The sequence below is a fragment of the Glycine soja genome, unplaced genomic scaffold (genome assembly GCF_004193775.1).
Source record: "Glycine soja cultivar W05 unplaced genomic scaffold, ASM419377v2 tig00104511_1_pilon_84547_1256723, whole genome shotgun sequence".
Taxonomy (NCBI): domain Eukaryota; kingdom Viridiplantae; phylum Streptophyta; class Magnoliopsida; order Fabales; family Fabaceae; genus Glycine; species Glycine soja.
Genome location: NW_021144441.1, coordinates 48,671 through 59,974, shown reverse-complemented (window position 1 = coordinate 59,974; position 11,304 = coordinate 48,671). Strand labels below are relative to the sequence as shown.

The following is an 11,304-nucleotide window of genomic DNA, read 5'->3' as shown; positions in this document are numbered from 1 at the left end:
TCAATATATTGCAATTTTAGTGAGTAAAGGTTAAGTTTTCAGAATTATGCGGTTAGTTTGTATATCCCCTAATTTTAGGTTTCTAAAAGATTAAAAGAGATTTTGAGGTCAACATATAAGTTATAGATGATTGTCTTATCTTTCTAATGAGATAAGAACCAACTTAATATGATTAGTGAAACTCTAGACATGATTATTATACTCGATGAAGGTCATAGTAATGTACACTACTAAAAAAAAAGCTTTCAACATCGCCCAATTAACATCGGTTATAGCTAAAACCGATGTTAACAAAAGCGCGGTGGCATTTTTGTAAATAAGTAGACTTAGTTAACATCGATTTTGGAAAAACCGATGTTAGTATGCCTTTGTTAACATCGGTTTTGTAAAAACCGATGTTATCGAGTCGATGTTAACATCGGTTTTATTATAACCGATGTTACGTAGTTTATGTTAACATCGGTTATTTTTAAAAAACCGATGTTGTTATCATTATATATTAAAGTTCTGAAATTGCACAACCCGCGCGCTTGAACCCTATCATTCTTCTTCTTTCTCCTTGCGCTTGAACCCTATCGTTCTTCTTCTTTCTCCTTGCGCTTGAACCATATCGTTCTTCTTCTTTCTCCTTGTGTCAAAGTCGCCTGTGCTTCCGTGACTGCAACCACATTGTGGAGATCGTGTTTGTGGAGATCGTCTTTGGCACTTATCCATTGAGGTACGTCCTTTCGTTTTAACATTAGGCATTCGTCATTTTAACATTAGGCGTTCGTCGTTTTAACCCAGGGCTTTATTGTTGTTTCTCCTTCTGCCTGAGTTCGTGTTTGTCGCAAACTGGGCTGCGCTTCTGTGACTGCAACCACATTGTCGAGTTCGCGTTTGTGGAGTTCGTGTCTGCGCTTCCATCGAAGGTATGTCTCTGTTGTATGTTAATGATGAAAATCCATTGTTCAATGGTCTGTCTCTGTTGTGATGTTTCGAAACCCTAGTTAGGCACAAAGGGTTAATCGTAACTGAATGTGTAGTGATTTAGGACCATATGTAACTGCCTTAAGCAGTTATTGTAGAATAAATTATGGAGTAACAGCAGGGGGGTTAGGCAGTTTTTAGTGGGTTTTCAGGAAGGGAGACATGAGGTTGTCAAATTTACATAGAGGGTTTCGGGGACAAAGCTTTTTTTTTTTGCACAGAAAAAATCAATATATTATATATAAAGATCAGTACTAGGTGTACTGAAAATAAGATAGGAATACAAGGCAAAAAGAGCCTAAACCCCACTAGGGAGAAACGGTAGATAGGACAACATACAAAGCAAACCCAACCCCTTTAAGAAAAAGCCTCCTTCAGATTAGTTGACCAGAAATTAAAATGCGATTGGAAACCCTTCTCCACACACTTGAGCTAGGACCAGGTGTGGAATAGAGCCTCATCCATGACCTTTTCTAGATTAAAAGGCTGATTATTGAAAATCATGCCATTTCTGTGATGCCAAATGGACACTGACAAAGCTATCCAGAGAAATTCCCATCTCTTGACTGTGTAGGTTGGCCTATTCCACTGAGAGAATTGCAGAAAATGATTCTTTGGGTCAGTGGGGAAGGGACCCACTCTATTAACCCATCAAGATTGTTGGTCAAGGTCATTTTTCTGATGGCTGACTACTTGACACCACTACCCAACCCTCTAGAGTTAAAGGATAAAATATTCATGAGTCAATATTGTCCTTTCCCAACACAGCTGTTAAATCTGCTGTATGTTCACTAGCAACCTTATCAGTCTCAGGGACAAAGCTTTGATTTACACAGAGGGTTTCAGGGACAAAGCTTTGATTTACATATTGAATTTCATCCAAATTTTTGACAAGTCATTGTTACTTCCATGAATATTGATATTGTATCATGCTTAATTATATGCATTTGCTTATTCTGATCATTGTGTGTTGTGTGATTATTTCTTCCATGCAGGTACATGATTCCTATTTGTTGTGAGAGTGAAATGATGGGCAGCAGCACCAACTGAGGTGAGTTTATATTTCCTTTTTTTTGTCTTTATCTTTGTTAGTTTGTTATATAGTTTTTATTTTATATGTTTGAGTTTTAAATGTGTAAAAAATAGAAATAGAAAGGTCTGGTGATTGCTTAGGAATTCCTTGCTGTTTCATGGCATTCCTTTTGAACCTCAAAAGGTGCTTATGATGGCCTTTGGTTAAATTTCTGATTATATGTATTGGGGTCCTTGTGCTGGGTTATTGTTGGGTTTGTTTTGCTTTTTGGAAGGTGGCACTTTTGTGTCTTGTATCTTTTATTTTCATTACATGTGGTACTGTTCTGTTTAATAATTTTTTTTGAACTGCAAAGATAATTTATATTGATAATTAGAAGTACCAGTGGTACTACAGATTACAAAGACACATTTTTTTTTTTTGCACAGCAAAAATCAATATATTATATATGAAATTCAGTACTAGGTGTACTGAAGATACAAAGTTAAAAAGCAAGACAATTACAGTCTGCATCCCATTAGGAGAGACCGAATATAGCCCACAAAAATACAAACCCATCCCCTCTAAGAAAGAACATCCTTTAGATTGGTTGACCAGAAATTAAAGTGCATTTGGAAGTCCTTCTCCATGATAACTTCCATTCCCATCTACCCTCCACAAAATCTCCCATATAATTGATTGATGAATTCTGCTGTTTACTTATTAAATATAACTGGGGATATTTTCCTTGGAGAGTATAGTTGTCCTCCATCCATTTATGCTTCCAGAAATTGATGTTGGACCCCATTCCCACTCTCCATTTTAAATTATCAGTTAAGCATTCATTGTGATGCTGCTGGAAGATACTCTTCAAATCCTGCCACCATTGGGAAGTGAAATTCCTCCTTCCACCACAAATCAACTCCTTCCACCCACCATACTTAGAGATTAAAATTCTAGACCAAGGCTGGTCTTGATTGTTAGCCAGCTGCCACCCCCATTTGCCAAGTAAAGCCGCATTAATTTTTTTTTTTGAAAAGCAAAAGATAATTTATATATTAATCATAATAGGACACAGCAGCACCAGAAGTACTACTGGTGATTTACATAGATGCAGTGCATCTAAAACCGCCCACCATTACAGGATTAGAACAACAAAACCCCCCACAAATACAAGAGAACCTAATTTAGGCAAAGAAGTCTCCAAGATTAGACGACCAATAGTTAAAGGAAGTGCAGAAATTTTTGTCCCTAGACTTCAACCATGACCACAAAAGGAATAAAGCATCCTCCATGACTTTTGGTGTTTCAAATCTTTTCCCTTATCATCCGGATCAGCATTTTAGTCAGCATATCTTCGGAGCTTCCGTAGGGTTGCAGGGAAAAAAATGGCAGTGGTGGTGGTTTGCTCTCACTTACTCAATTTGGAAGCATAGGAACAACATCATTTTCTCCAATGCTAATTTTGACGCTCATAAATTAATGGAAGATGCAGTTTTTATCTTATGGACATGGCTCAGATGTTTTGAAAAAGATTTCTCTCTACATTTCAATCAATGGTCCTCAAATCTCAAAGATGCTTTTCTTAGGACAGCAACATAGGTTTAGAATATAGCTCCAAGTCTTATTTGAGTAGTTTTGGGATATTTCAGCTACTGTATCATTGTCTGTCCAAAACTACTTGTAATATGGCTCTAAATCTGTATATTTTAGTACCTCTGGTACTCATCTATAATATTATTAATTTTGCTGAGCAAAAAAAAAATGAGGAGATTCCTATTCTTCCATATTGAGCTTGTTAAAGCAATCCACCATCTGTACCATCTGTTTTGATTCTTCCCAGCACCAAAGCCATCACAGAATTGAGTGTAATGAGCTGTTGGAGAAGCTGCTAGGGGTCCAACCACTCGCTTCCACCTCATTGATTCCCACCAAAGACCATTAGTCAATTTACAGTGAAAAAATAGATGCCCAGCTTCCTCTTGATGAGATCCACATAAGGGGCAATGCTGCTCCTGAATGGGGACATTTCTTCTTAGGAGATTATGTCTAGTGGGTAATCTATTTTTGATAAGTCTCCTAGCGAAAATCGCAGCTCTTGAAGGGATGTTAAGCCTCCAAATTGTCTTGTATATATTGGCCTGAGGATGATTGCTGTTAGCAGTGATTATCAATCTATAAGCTGATCTAGTTGAGTATAAACCCGAAGGTTCAGCTGTCCATCTCAAGGTGTCCTTCATTTGAGGTTGAATGTGAACGTTACTAATGATTTCCATAAAAGCCATAGCTGCACCCTGTTCATGATCAAATAAGTTCCTTCTCCATTTTAAATCCCAGGACCAATGACCATGAGACATGATACCCATATTGGAGATAGAACTGGTCTGCTGTTTACTGATGAGAAACAGCTGATTAAACTGCTGCTCAAGGTTTGAATCAACCCCAAGCCATTTATCCTTCCAGAATTTGACTATGCTTCCATCCCCTACCTTCCAAACCAGATGCTGATGAATAGGGCTAAATTCAGGTTGCTTACTTACTTTTCGAATATCCTTCCACCAATGAGAGTGCCAAGGTGTATCACTGCCATTGTTAAGATTTGCCCAGCCACCATATTTTGAGATAAGAATTCTAGCCCACAGCTGATCTTGAGTAGAGGCTAAAGCCCATAACCATCTACCCAACAAGGCAGCATTAAAACTAGAGATATCCTTAATCCCAAGACCCCCCAACTCCTTTGGAAGGCAGATATCTTTCCATTTCACCCAGGCGATTTTGGTGAGGTCTTGATAGCCCCCCCACAGAAAATTCCTTTGTAAGGATCTCACTTTATGAGCTACTTTTTGAGGAATTCTAAAAAAAGACAGTAAAAAAATTGGTAGAGCAGTTAACACTGAATTTATCAATGTGACCTTTGCTGCCATTGATAGAGCTCTCTGCTTCCACTTAGACAGCTTTGATTCAAATTTTTTAATAAAAGGTTCCCACACCAAGCAGCTAGAAGACTTAGCCCCTAGAGGAATCCCCAACAACTGAAAAGGAATCTCCATCTGCCTGCACTTGAGAAAGTGAGCTGCATCAAGAACCCAATTGGTATCAGCACCAAAAATCCCCACACTGCTCTTGGAAAAATTAATCTTCAACCCAGATACCATTTCAAAGCCTCTAAGCATTGCCTTCATGACAAACACATTATCCCATGAAGCTTCTCCCACAAACACAGTATCATCTGCATATTGCAGAATGTTTACTGGCACCTTCTGCTTTCCTACTAAATAACTGTTGTACAGACCTTTGGATAGAGCTGTCCTCATCATGCCAGTCAAGCCTTCAGCCACAATATTGAAAAGGAAAGGGGCTAAGGGGTCCCCTTGCCTCAAACCTCTAGTGGGGGCAAATTAATTTGAGGGGCTGCCATTTATGAGAATGGATATAGAAGCTGATTGATTGCAAGCATTGATCCATTTCCTCCATATAGGACAAAACCCCATTCTGACCATCATATAATCCAGAAAGTTCCATGAAACAGAGTCATAAGCCTTTGCAAAGTCCACCTTAAACACCTAAGCTGGTTTCTTACTTCTTTTAGCTTCCTCTATTGCTTCATTGAGAATCAAAGTTCCATGAAGGATGTGTCTATCCTTTATGAAAGCTGTTTGTCTCTCATCAATAAGTCCAGGCAATAATTTTCTTAACCTATTGGCCAGTAATTTAGCAATGATCTTATACATACAGCCAATGAGGGGGATGGGCCTATAGTCATCAAAAGACTATGGGTGATTGATTTTAGGAATTAAAGCCAAGAAGGATGCATTACTACCCTTAGGAAATCTTCCATTGACATGAAACTCATCTACAAACCTCCTGAAATCTGGTTTGAAAATCTCCCAAAACTCTTTGATGAAGTTAAAATTGAAGCCATCCGGCCTAGGACATTTATCTCCACTGCAACTCCACACAGCCTCCCTAAGATCAAGATCTGAAAATGGGGCAATCAACTCCTCTCTCAAGAATCTGGCAGAAAAGAAGCTTACAGCTTGATCCTTAATCAATTTTGGGTTCTGAACCCATGTGCCTTCAATGAACATACCTTGAATTGCATTGTAGTGTCTTCTGAATTTGATAGATTTATGGAAAAAGGCCGTGTTATTATCACCTTCCCTGAGCCATCTGATCCTTGATTTTTGTCTCAAGATTGATTCATGAGCAAAAGAAATCTCCCACAATTCCTGCTGAATGGACTTCATGGTCTGCACTTCATCATCCCCAAAGGGTCTGTCTTGGGCTGAAATATCAATTTGATGCAACTACTGCTTCAAAAGATAAGTCTTTAATCATCCCCCAAGGGTCAGTCCTGCACATTAAATAAAGATAAGTCTTTAATCCCTAGACCCCCTTTGTTCTTAGGAAGACAAACTTTGTCCCACTTCACCCAAGGAATCTTGCTGGCCTCTTGGTGACTTCCCCACAGAAAATTTCTCTGGATGGAGACAATTTTTTGCACCACTTTTTTGGGGATCCTAAAGAAGGATAGAAGGTAGATAGGTAAGGCTGAGAGGACAAAATTAATAAGAGTGATTCTGCCCCCCATTGATAGAGTTCTTTGCTTCCATTTTGCAAGTTTGACTTCAAACTTCCTTACAATAGGCTGCCACACGATCCAGCTCTTAGAGGACACCCCAACTGGAATTCCAAGATAAGTAAAAGGAAATTCCAAAGTACTGCAATTAAGGAATTGGGCAGCTTCCCTGCACCAACTTGCTGACTTACCCAAACAACCAAAGTGGCTTTTAGAGTAATTTATCTTGAATCCACACACCATCCATGAAAATACCTGGAATAGCATTTTTTCTTCTTCTATGATTGATCAATCTGTGAAAATAAGTAGAGTTGTTGTCCCCTTCTTTTAGCCACTTAATTCTAGCCTTTTGTCTCAACATAGATTCATATGCATAAGCTGGCTCCCACAATTGAACTTGAAGAGATTTCTTAAGAGTGACTTCCACTTGGGATAGAGGTCTGTCATTTAGATTCATATGATATGTATTCTTAAAAAATTGTCAATGAGCTGTTTGATAGAATGACTGAAAAAGGTTTTAAATACACTCTCAGTATAATGTCTTTTGAGAGTCAATTTATCACCATGAAGTGAGAGTCATATTGTTGATAAAAGGCTTTAAATACACTGTGGCTAATTTCTGTATGGTTTTTTTTAGGGCTATCATTTACTACTACTAATTGGCGTTGCTGCGGAAGCGCTTTGATTATATCTTTGAAGCCTCAAAGTCAGGTATTTATATCTTTGATTCAAAAACTAATTTGAAATTGTTGTTGTATGCATTATTGGTATATTTGTAACTTATGCTATGTCTGTCTACATGACCTTTGTTTCATTGGACTGATATCTTTGAAGTATTTACTGTGATTTAAACTCTCATAACTTGTTCATTGTTAGTGTTGAATGTTTTTGTAATTTTATCTGCTGCCCTTCTCTATATATATGTTGTGACTGCCACTGCCCTTCTCTCTCTCTTGTATTATCTTTTTTTTATCAGCAAAATTATAATTTGTATTAATAACTGTGAGTACCAGAGGTACTAAATATACAAGGTAGAAACCAGCAGACTAGCAGAAGCATAGGTCCTACGAATCAGGTGCCAATCTAAATTTTTTTTTGGAAGGCAAAATATATATATTATTAATAGGTAAACTAGTACCAGTGGTAACAGAAATAAAAGTTACAAAGCACCAGAGTGCTGCCCTCCAACCAATAACCCACCCTAATACAACAGAATTAACAAAGCCCAGCAGAATATCCAAAGGAATTCGAAATATTTGAAGACCAATGATTTAAGCTAATATTGAAATCTTTATCTTTAGCCTTGAACCAGGACCAAACTAGGTATATAGCATGATCCATAACTTTATATGGATCAAAAGGTCTTCCTTGGAAAATCAGGTTGTTTCTATGGTGCCAGATAGAACTAGTCAAGGCACTCCACCATCCACCCCTTATGTCCTGATATACAGGGTTCCCAAAGCCTTCACAGAATTGAGTAAAGTGGCACTTTGGGTGACTTGGAAGGGGGCCTACTACCCGGATCCATCTCATGGATTCCCACCACAAACCTTTTGTCAGATTACAGTTGAAGAATAGGTGGCCCACATCCTCCTGTGCATTACCACACAAAGGGAAGTTTTGATCCTGGATAGTAATGTTTCTTCTTAGGAGATTGTCCTTGGTAGGTAGTCTGTTTTTAAGGAGTCTCCAACAGAAAACTGCTACCCGAGGGGGAATTTTCAACTTCCAGATTATGCTATATATCTTCCCATCTGAGTTTGCTGTACTGGGTTTAGTGTAGAACTTGTAAGCTGATTTAGTAGTGTAATGCTCGTGGGGTTCAGCTAGCCACACCATAGAATCCTTACTATGCCTCTGGATAGGAATGGAGCTTATTTCCTCCATAAACTGCACAGCTATATCATTTTCATGATCAAATAGATTCCTCCTCCACCTGAGATCCCACTCCCAGCTATCATTATTAAAGTTACCCATGCTAGAGATGAGGGAACTTTGCTGTCTACTAATCCGAAAAAGTTGATTATATTTCTGCTCAAGAGTGTAGTCTGTCCCTAGCCACTTATCTGTCCAAAATTTGATTCTTTCCCCACTCCCAACCTTCCAGGTCAAATGCTGATTGAAAATATTAGGATCCGACTGATGATATAGCTTTCTAATATCCTTCCACCAATGGGAATGACCCCTCTTGTTAGAGCCAAGCTGGAATTCTGACCAATCCCCATATTTAGAATTTATGACTCTTACCCAAAGCTGCTACCCTAATCAAAAAATGTTGTTGATAAATTACTAGACCAATAGTAGTAGGGCTGGGCAAAGCCTTTCTCCAGCTGTCTTGTCCGCAAATTCCCTTTTTTTTTGCTCAGCAAAATTAGATATTATATATATTGAAAACTACCAGTGGTAGTAAGATTACATTGGTAGATATAAATGTGCATTTGGTTGCTGTTTTATAACAGAACCACTTACAACAAGCTAATTGATACATAGATTGTGAATCTTAACTTCTCCCCACCTCCCACCTTCCAATTTCTTTCCGTTTTGACTACCTGGTTCTGTTGTTGCTGCTGACTTGATAGCAGGTCCCTCCACCAAATAGAGTCTTGGCTTCCTCTAATGCCTTCCTCCAATGCCCTCCAGCCTCCATACTTTGAGACTATGAACTCTGCAGATTATCAACCCCTTCCATTTGTTGCAAGAGTTCCAATATGCTTCCAGCTTTTATCTTAGCTCTATCAGTTCCATTTTCTTACAACTCCTGCAGTGCTGCTTCTGCACCATGTTCTTTCGCTAGTTTTAATTGCAGTGGATCTCCGATGCATAGTGACCACAAGACAGCAGCAACATTCTCTCGATTGCGTGGAGAGCCGGTTCGTATAACCTCAACAACAATATGAATTGGCTTGGTTCTTCAACACAAGTGTCTGCTATCCTGTATGCAAAGGACAGCAGCAGCAGCATCCTGTATGCAGCAGCAGCAGCATCCTGTATGCACAAGTGTCTGCTGTGTCTTGGGGCAGGTTCTTCAACACACACACACACACAGAAACACACCCACACACAAAAACACACACACACAGAAACACATACACACAGAAACACACACACACAAAAACACATACACACAGAAACACACACACACAGAAACAAACACACACACACAGAAACACACACACACACACAGACAGAAACATAGACACACAGACACACACAGAAACACACACACACACACAGAAACACACACACACACACACACACACACACACACACACACACACACACACACACACACAGAAACACACACACACACACAGACACAGAAACACACACACACACACACACAGAAACACACACACACACACACACAGCCAGAAACCCACACACACACAGAAACACACACACACACACACACACACACACACAGAGAAACACACACACACACACACACACAGAAACACACACACACACACACAGCCAGAAACCCACACACACACACAACCATACACACACACATGCATAGAAACACACACACACACACACACACAGACAGAAACACATACACACACACACACAGCCATACACACACACACACACAGACACAGAAACACACACACACACACAGCCATACACACACACACACATAGACACAGAAACACACACACACACACACACACACACACACACACACACACACAGACCCTCATTAGCCCTGTCAGTCCTTCAGCCACTAAGTCAAAGAGTAATGGAGCCAAAGGGTCTCCTTGTCTCAACCCTCATGATACACACATACACACATATACCCAACTACAATATTAAACCATAAGCACCCTTCAAAGCCAGCATTTGAAATTAGTTACATAAACAACTGCTGATGTCCATATTTGTCTGTAATTGAATTTGACCTTTTGTATGTTCTTGTATGTGATCAGTGTAATTTGCTATATAAACAATTGTTGTTCATGGTGAGTGAACCTTAGATTCCCGTTTGAGACTGAATGCAATGACTCTTGTGGACAGTTTGCATTAGCCATTGTATTTAGTCTTGAATTGTTCGTTTGGACAGTTTGGGGAGACTGGTATTTTTATGTTAGATTCATTTGTGAAGGTTATTATTATTTTCATTAATTTGATTAAATTTCGGTTCACTGCATTTCAAGTTGTTCTTCGAGTGCATACTTGATTATCGGGAAATTCATTTGACCGATGTCATGTCGTGTACTTGGAGACCAATGCGAAATGCTGCCGAAATTTAGTCAAATTTTTGTAAATAATGGTAACCTTGACGATTGAAGCTAACATAAAAGACAGTTTTCCTAAATGGGATAGGGCCACACCTATAAATAAAAAAGTGAGATTTTCATGCATGGAATTGCGTAGATGGATCGAAGTTGGATGAATGCAAGTCGCATGAGCCCAAAATATGAGGATGGCGTCGAACAGTTCTTGCAATTTGCTTCAGAAAGAGGTCGACCGAATGAAGAAGGAAAATATTATTGTTCTTGCATCAACTGTTTGAATGGAAGACGACAATTACTTGATGACATACGGGACCATCTATTGTGTGATGGAATTAAGAAGAATTACACGACGTGGATATGGCATGGTGAAGTGACAGACATGCAGAGTGGGTCCCAATCTGAACCGTTTGATGTAGAAATGGGAGATCGGTTAGAGGACATGATTCGTGACCTTGGACAGGAGTCTTTCCAGCAAGCACACGCCCCTGTGTATGAAGGATTGCAGA

The 11,304-nt window shown here is 39.2% G+C and overlaps 1 long non-coding RNA gene across 1 annotated transcript; it reads left to right on the top strand.

The window, feature by feature from the left end:
• Positions 1–800: 800 nt before the first annotated feature.
• On the top strand, positions 801–7,214 carry LOC114404548. Its single transcript, XR_003665030.1, has 3 exons — positions 801–911; positions 1,965–2,020; positions 7,198–7,214. It is a non-coding gene; the product is annotated as an uncharacterized LOC114404548 (long non-coding RNA).
• The last annotated feature ends 4,090 nt before the right edge of the window (positions 7,215–11,304 follow it).